We start from the raw sequence: 8,929 nt of genomic DNA on the forward strand, positions 1-8,929 counted from the left end.
TGATTTTGTTCATATTCACAGTGATCCCTTAAAAAACGACTGTATTCTGATCTGAGTCCTGCATTCATTCTGGATGTAAGCTTCTTAAAGAACTGTCCAAAGAAATTGTAAATCCACTGGATTTCTAAACAGTGAGCCTGACTAACACAAAGTCTTACTCTGAAGTTAAAGACATTGATCTCCACAGCCTAAACTATTGACAAAGTTGCAGCCTGCTATCAACAACTCAGCTATGCCAGGCTATGCATCTGAACGCATACGTGACAGTTGCCTTGATACTCACCTGGGAGAAGAAATGTCTCCTTGCCTGCAAAATTAAAACTTAACTGCATTTTTAAGATTAATGCCCTCAATTATCAAAGAACTAAAACATCAGTGGGGATCTGATCTATGACATATTTTCTCTTTGATTGCAACAGAGAGCATTAACTATTTTTCGCTTTGGTAGAATATCTGTCCACCCACAAAGCTCAGACTTCTCATCCCACCACCAGGGATCAACAGTGAGTCTTTCAGCCTCAGCAAGTCCAAACCAGCAAGATATTTGGGAAGAACTGACAATACAGAAGTCAGATAAATTGACCGGAAAAGTTTACTGAGTGAGCAGCTCCTCAAACTAAGTTAGAGGAAATTCAGCGAGAGCCATTAAAATACAGTAGTTCAGGTTAAGACAAAAGGACTAAGTACCAGTGTAACCATATACCAGTGGTCTGTGTATACCAGACCTGCAGTCAGAGAGCAACTATTGAATGTATCTGAAAAAGATAACTATGAAAAGTAAGAAAATTGTTGCTGAGTTTAAATTCATTATAGTATCTGCTCTTCAGTTTTTAACATGTAATTCCTTCCCCTTCATGAAGTCTATAGATTACCTTGAAAAAATAAGGCATCTAAGAATCAAGCAATGAAATACTGTGCCTTACTCGTCATTGTAGATCCAGTCTTTTACCTGAATTGAATTCATTCCAGCTCCATTTATGTAACACAGATGAGTGCCAGAAACAGCTGAACAATTCCACATAAATGCTTAATAGAAACAAGACTTTACTAAGCCAGCAATTATGGAACTGTTTATATCAAAAATGGAATATCATGGGAACATCTAGTACTTTCTCGCATGAGATGCTGGAAAGAATACAGGAAAAGATAATTACAGTATTGCCTAAAATCAAGACAGGACGAGTTGTAAAACACGCTGGTTATCCCTTATGTGTCATCAGGTTGGACCAAAAAACATTATCTGTTCCAGACCCAACAAAAAAGTTTGAATTGCTTTTTTAATAGACAGGGTTTGCATTATGTTCTGTAGAGAAAGAGTCTACCTCACAGATTTGTAGCAAAACAACTGAGTTTGCTTCCTAAGCATGCTTAATATGGTTCAGTAATGGAAAACCAGGAGGAGAGAGTCGGTGTAAAGCTAGATCCTTACGATTTAAGTTATGAGGATGTTGTTATGAAGCTTTGTTTGCTTGTCTTACGAAATGATCTTGAGCAGTTAAACATACACAATCAAAGGGATGTTCATAAAGCAGTTAGCTAATGCTGCTAAACAGAAAAAACATCAGGAGCAGCCTGTGACTGATTTCTGCCTACTGCAGAAGGAAAAAAATACAGAACCGTTAAGTGTCTCTTCTTCAGTAAAAAAATTAATTTCACTACAAAATTAGAGAAAGACTATTATAAACAACAACAAAAAAGACTGATGCAAAATCTAGAGAATTTAGAAACCAAGATTTTTGCATCAGTCCCTTAGCTCCTCAGCTTTATTAAAATAATAAAATTGTATTTCATGGCCCTTTCTTAGGGAATGCTAATCAAAGTTCTGTATGAAAGTGCCACAAAAACAGCAGTTACAGCAGATTAACTGGCCATGGCAACATTTAACATGACTAAGCATAAGGTATTGAACAGTGCACAGGAAAACACACTGATAAAAGTGTACAGGAAATTGCTATGTTCCCCGCCAACTCTTTCAGATTGTCTGATTCTAGGTACCTCTTATACTAGGAAACAGCAATAGACATGCATGGACAGGGTCCCTTAAATAGCACTTCTGAGGCGATACTGCCCTAAGACCACAAAGAGCGGCAGCTCTCTGCGGTGGATTTTTTCAAAATGTGTATGGTCACTTGCTCTCCTAGTACGAGCACTTCAGTGGCATGGTGGTATAGAGCTAACATATATGGTATTTGTTAACATAGCACTTTATGATCTTTGCCATAAGGGTTTGGGGAGAGAAAGAAGAAAAGTGACATGCACAACTGCTGTAATCCCATGTGATTCAGCATACAGAAGGGCCCCGGTGACACTGGCAGCTGAATGCTGACAGCTGGAGGGCACGGACCCCTCAGGATGGTGGCATTTACAGCATTTTCTTCAACAAATTGAAAATAACTGCAAAAGAAGAATTTGTTTGGAATTGTAACTGAGTGGCCTTCCGACCTCCAACCTAGCGATTCCCTCAACAGGCTGGACAGGCTGCAAGTGTGACGTTGGCCGTAATTCCAAAAGCAACTGTTTTGACAACAAAGCCGCAGTGAGGAGCTGCCGCCTTGTGTACACTCTACAGGCATTCCAGCCCCTGCTCTGGCCCCCTCCTCACTCTGTTCTGTTGGTATGACCGGCTGTGTGGTGGTGCAATAAACTCACCAGGTTAAAAATTACCATTGCTTTTTCTTCCCTGAGTTACTTTTACCAGGTCTCTGCTCTTGTTTATGGGGTGGTTGCGCAGAGAGGTGAGCTAACACAGCCAAGTGGATGATAAGGCAGTGGGGCCGGCGAGTCCTTACGCTGGCACTGCCTCCGCAGCCATCCGTGAGACCGCCGCCTCGGTCCCTGCAGCCTGGCACTTCCAGTAGTCTGCAGTGCATGTGGACCTCAGGTGGACAGGGGCCAGCTGGACAGGTGGCCCCCCTCATTCAAAATCGACCTTTAAAGCTAGTTTAGCTTGTTGACTAAATGATTTTCTATGTACTTTTGTCTTAATATTTTTATGTTGGGGGGAAATAGTGACTGTGTTATTTAAAAATATGCGTGATATGTTATCATAGTAATATATATATTTATATATGTATAGAAAATGCATTATTTAATACAGCATATTATGCTTGTATCTTGCTAACATTTTATAGGAAGAAAAGATGTTAGCTTACACTCTGGGAAAAATAAATTTTCTATACACTGTAACCATAGAAAAAAAATCAAAGATAATTAATCGGTATATATCATAGAAGAACACTGAGAGGAGGGCAACTCAGGCTCCGTTTTGTGGCAGAATAGATGCTGATAAAACAATTGCTTTAAGCTGCACTTTCCTCCTTTGAATCTCCTGTCTAGCTTGTAATTGCATTAGGCTGTTCATCAAATTCTGCTAATTCATGTGCCTGTACTCTCAGGACCATTTTAACATCAAACATGTCATCTACTTTTTCAATCAAGCATTAACGTCGTCTTTTTTAGGCCCTGTTTCTGCCAGATTTTCTACAATGTGAGGAGGTTTATCCCATTGCTCACGCAGGCTCACCAGCGGTATTGCAGTGTTACACTCTGTATTCCAGGCTCCCCTGGGAACAGTATAAAGGGAGATTTTTACTGATAGCCCTGAAAACTGTACTGAATCCGCAGCCTGTATGACTACAGGCCAAACACATCAGCAGACACTTGGCTGCCACTGAATGAGCATGACGAGCTATTTCGGTTTCATCTTCTGCTTAAAAAGCTTTCTCCGGCAGTGGGAAGGACTGCCCACAGATTTTTCTAGTGCACCACTTCGCCTAAAGGGAGGGTGAACCACAAAAACAACTCCTGACAAATACTTGTCCAACTAGTTCTTAGTACCTTACAGCAATGGTATTTCACAACCTTCCAATGAAATATAGTCCAGTGATAGTTTCACCTGAATACTGTTCTAGACATTTATGAACAACCTTATCATTCTGCTACTTTGAGATCTGGAGAGTGAAAAATCTAATTGCCTTCAGACTGTACCATTTTTTCTGTAACAACACACCCCCCAACGCACATACATTTCATGCCACTTACACTTTCTCAGCTTTACTGAGCACCTGTGCTTTGGGATGAAATTTGGTATTCTGAATTTCAGTCTCAAGACAACTTACTGTAAATCCAAAGGCTATCACGTGAACCAAGTAAGACTGACAAGAAAACAGAATAAATCAAACTTGAGATGACTCACCACTGAAATATGTGCTGTGTCTATACATGGTCATCCTACGTTCAGCAAAGGGCTGCAAGTAGCAATTATAAAAAAATAAATACAGTGAATTTCTGCAGGAGTTCAGTTAATATCGCTAAAGTGTAGACAAGCCTTGAATAAAGGAGGCAGAAACTGCTGCAGTTCAGCAGCAGATCACAGCAGAATTGTCCACTGTGGAGGTCAGATGAGAATATTTGAGCTGAAAATGCTGAGAATGATCACATACGGAAAACATGTTATCCCTCCAAGAACCAGTTTCTGAGGCATTGGCAAATTGAAGTTTTCAGTTTACATGTTTTCAAACTTAGAAGTAACTACAACAACTATTTCAGTGTTTTCTCTACAAATTGCAGCAACATGTAATGCTGTTTCCACTTTCTTGAATCATCTTTTCTTTCATTAATTCCTCCTTCTGACCAAAATAGTTCTACACTCTGTCAAAGAAATCTTTGGCTACTTTTATGGAAATGTCTGAATACCAGTGTCAGATACTGAAACTGTCTCCAGCTTTTCATGTCAGGACTCAAACTCCCATTTTCTTTTTGAAACACTACTGTCACAGGGGATCGGGCTCCCCTCACACGGGGGAGGTAACTCCACTCTCCTTTCTTGCCATTCAGGTTCGGAGGCTCCTCTTACACTTCTGTTTGTTCTGGGAACTCCTGCCTTTTTTTTTTTGTTTGTTTGTTTCCTAAGCAACAGTTTCAGTCCCCTTAAGGGAAATGCGTTCTTTTATTCTGAATGAGACACTCTTCTATGAAGCGTTTAAGTCACAGGAGCACTTCGCTTCCACTGCAAGATAAAATACCTGTTTTCGGGTATGCTGTTTTCTCCCTGGCTGCAGTCGGGACAGGCTGGCTCCACACGGTGCGAACACGGCCATCCTTTTAAGGACACTTTTCACCCTACACAAGCAACAATTCGTGTTGCCCAACAGCTGTGGTAGGACTTGACAGATGCACCCAATATTGCTGAAGCAAAAATGAGATAGTGTTACAGAAACACCAAGTGTTGCCGTAATGTACAACCTCATTAAGAACAGTCCGCTCCTGCTTTTGTTGTTTCAACACATGGAGGCTCCAGGCAGGTTTACAGTGCTCACAGGACTCTCGTTTTGCCACAAATCTGCTCCTTAAATATTGAACCTCGACAGTGAAAAGAACCTCCCTCTGCCAAATATGAAAATATTCATTTTTGATAGAAAATGTTTACATTTAGCCATTTAAAAAAAGCCACAACAAAGAAGAGACAGAATACCACCCCGCCACCACCCCCAAGCACCACATTCAAGTTCAGTCAACAGCCCACAACTTTGCAGAGACAGCGTTATGGGCTCACAGATTATTTTGTGGGCAGCAAGGGCAAAGGTATGTCCTGTTCTTAAAAGCACAATCACCTCACCATTTTCTTCAGAACAAGGAGAAAACAGAACACCAGTGGGCAATAGCAACCTGCGGGGGTGGAGGGAGGGAAGAGGAAGGAGACTCAGATGCGACCCATCAACGCAGGCTCAGCCAAACACAGCAAGTTTTATGCCATTGTTAAGAACAATTGTTTAATGAACTAATTTGCAAGTAAAATGTGTATCTACAGTCATTGGCAATTGCTAAGATCCTGTTCACCAAGCAAAAAAAGGGCATGTACTTTGATTGGGAAGCACTTGCTGGTGCTGCTCAACTCCCTCCTGCCTGTTGCTCTGCCACTGTGGTGTCTGTCTGCTCACGCAGTGTGGCCTTTCCCACCGTCCCCAAGGAGACAAGAACGGAGCCTCCTGCTAGAAAGAGTCCCACGCAAAATGCTACTGCTCAGTTCAGCAGTCTGTCATCCCAAACATGGAGTTTTCACATGCGAAACAGGGGGCTGGAGAGCAGCACGGCTCATTTCTTCACTGAATTCTGAGGTGACTGAACTGCAGTGCACTTGAACATGGATGGGGGGGGGGGGCGGAATCCAGGGGATTAGCAGGTGAAAATCTCTGGGAGAAGGAAGAAACTGGAGGAGGAGACTGCAAAGAATTTGTGTGTTGTGTGCATCACTGGATGGGAAATAATGTATGGAGGCAAACTGTTTACACAATAGCATATAAACATGTATTACATAAATACATACCTACACACACACACCTCCGAGCCCTTCTTTTTCTGGAACTTCTTTTTTCTGGAACTCGATGATCTTCAAGGTCCTTTCCAACCTAAACCATTCTATGATGATTCTAAGATTCTTTTGCTGCTTGCGTAAACATCCTTGGTCAATTCATGCCCTCTGCCGACAAAGTAAGAGTAACACATCATTGACTTTCACTTCAGTGGGACCAGGGATTTCATGATCCAGGGTAAGGACTTGGACCTGGCTTGACTATTCAAACTCTGATTTATCCAGTTGCATCCACGTGCATCATCCTGGCTCAGGTGTTGAAACAGTTTTATTTCAGGACAATAAATTATTTTCATCTGAAATTAATCCAGAATTAAGTTCCCCCACAGGCAGGTTCCAAACATAAATAAGGATGCCTTCCAGCAGATGTGTCACTCCTCATGTGCCTAGAGGCTTCAGGGGCTTGTAAGATCCAACCCTTCCTCAAATAACCCACGCAAAGGCCCGAGTGCTGTCCTGCGCATTACAGACTGCCACGCCACAGATTCCACTGCAGAGCTCATTCCCTGGGCAGAGCTCTTCACCCCGTCTCTTCCACAGCATACTCTGGTGCACTGCTTTCCTAATCCTCCACTTTTCCTTCTGCGCCCAACATTTTCTTCACCTTCCTTCCGATGTAATCTTTGTTTTCCTGCAATGAATATATCTAGCTCCCCCCAGCAAAAGCGACGTCAGCCGCTTGTTACCACAGATGCTGAAGCCCCAGGTAGCCCCTGCGTAACACAGACACCAGGTGGACTACCTGGGGACAGTATTAGGAAGGCAGCTAAAACTGTCAAATACTGGTCTTACACTATGCACAACACCAGGTAAGGAAAGCTATTTTCTGGTGGATATTCAACTGTGGCACTGGTTGAAAGTTGGATGTTCCCACGACAGAACATTATGGGTTGCCTCCAGAAAAAACCCCACTTCTGAACTTTTTATTGTGATCATTTTTGTTAGGATCTGCATGTGTGTGTGTATATATATACATATCCACCTATCATTTTAAAAAATAAAAAATATTGTTGTTCATTACCGTTCATCTCAGTATATCTAGGACTATACTTTGAGGAGCACAGTTATCCATGTCCTTTCCCCCAAAACAAGAAGGACAACTTCCACATGTATATGCAATAAAACTGTATTTTTGTGTGGTTTTGCCTTTTTTTTTTTTTTTAATACAGACATTTGTACACTTTCTTACAAAACTGCAGGTAACTACAACTTTTCTTAAATCATTTTTGGTCGGCAAGTACTGTAAAATCTGTGTGCAATTATCATGTATTTACAGGGCCTCATGTTAGTGATTTTTCAATGATTATTACAATAATGTCACACACTCTCAACATAAGACATGGCTTAAGATAAATATATTAGTAAATAAATATTCTGAGAACATATTTCCATAAATGAAATGTGCTGCTATACATATACAGAATATATACAAGATGTTTCCTAGCTTTAAAAACATTTTAAAAAATGGTAATGAAGGAGAAAGAGCCCTTTGACCATATTACAAATCTTTACAGCAAATTTTATACAAAACAATTTTAAGTGCTATAAGATAATTTTAATTAAAAACATTTTAAATAGTGCCTCATGAGCCAAACACAATGACAACTGTTCGTGTAAGTCGTAGAAAGACATTTTGTTATAAAACCCATCTATCATGGCCAGCTAGCCTGTAAGTCTGCATGGACATACAGGTAGCAGGGAATTAACTAAAGGTTGAGTATAAAACCAAACACAGAAACCAAGCGTAGGCTGCCTCTGTGGTAAGGCCTGCAGAGACTGTTGTACTGGCAGAGATTTCCACAAGTGAATGAGACCAGTACGTCCATGAACACCATGAGCCAGAATATTCAGATTTCTTTTTTATAACCATTTTACCACAACATGCTGTGTAGCTATAGAGTACAATGCATCTTAGGTGGCCTTAGACAGTGCCTCACAAAACACCAAGCAGAATAACCAAGGTAGTGTACCACAGCTTCTACAATGCATTTCCTTTAAGTGGAGGAAGGAGAAAAGTAAGACTTAAAAAAACGAACAAACAAACCCCTCAAACCTGTAGAGTTTATTCTCCCAACACATACCACTTACTTCAGTTATTCAGAGAATGAATGTTTTATACACAGAAAATGTGTTTACTGGAATTTTTCTTTTATACCCAGATATTGCCTTGTATTAATTCTCTGAATCGCTGGATTTTGGTGTTTGTTCATTTAAAAAGATTTAATGTGAATTCCTTTAAATAGACTTTTTTTTCCTCTAACTTATTGAGCACAGAAAGTATAAGTAAACAGATGAATGTATTTGTTATTTCTTAGGTGTTTGCTTCTTTTAAAATATCTCATTTGGGACTATAAAACAAACAAGTTAACTTTGCTGGTTCGCACAAGGAGCCCAGTGCTGTCAAGGACATTACTTTGGCAGAACATGTAACATGAAGTGTAAATCTCTTTTTCATGTCTTTTAAGTATCTCCAAAGTGTACTAAACTTCGGACAAATCTTTTCAGAAGACTGGCATTGTGGGCACTAAATAATTAGTTTCCCTTTAGGAGAATTCCTGC

Source organism: Charadrius vociferus, unplaced genomic scaffold (assembly GCF_000708025.1).
Source record: "Charadrius vociferus isolate BGI_N301 unplaced genomic scaffold, ASM70802v2 scaffold567, whole genome shotgun sequence".
In the NCBI taxonomy this organism is placed as follows: Eukaryota; Metazoa; Chordata; class Aves; order Charadriiformes; family Charadriidae; genus Charadrius; species Charadrius vociferus.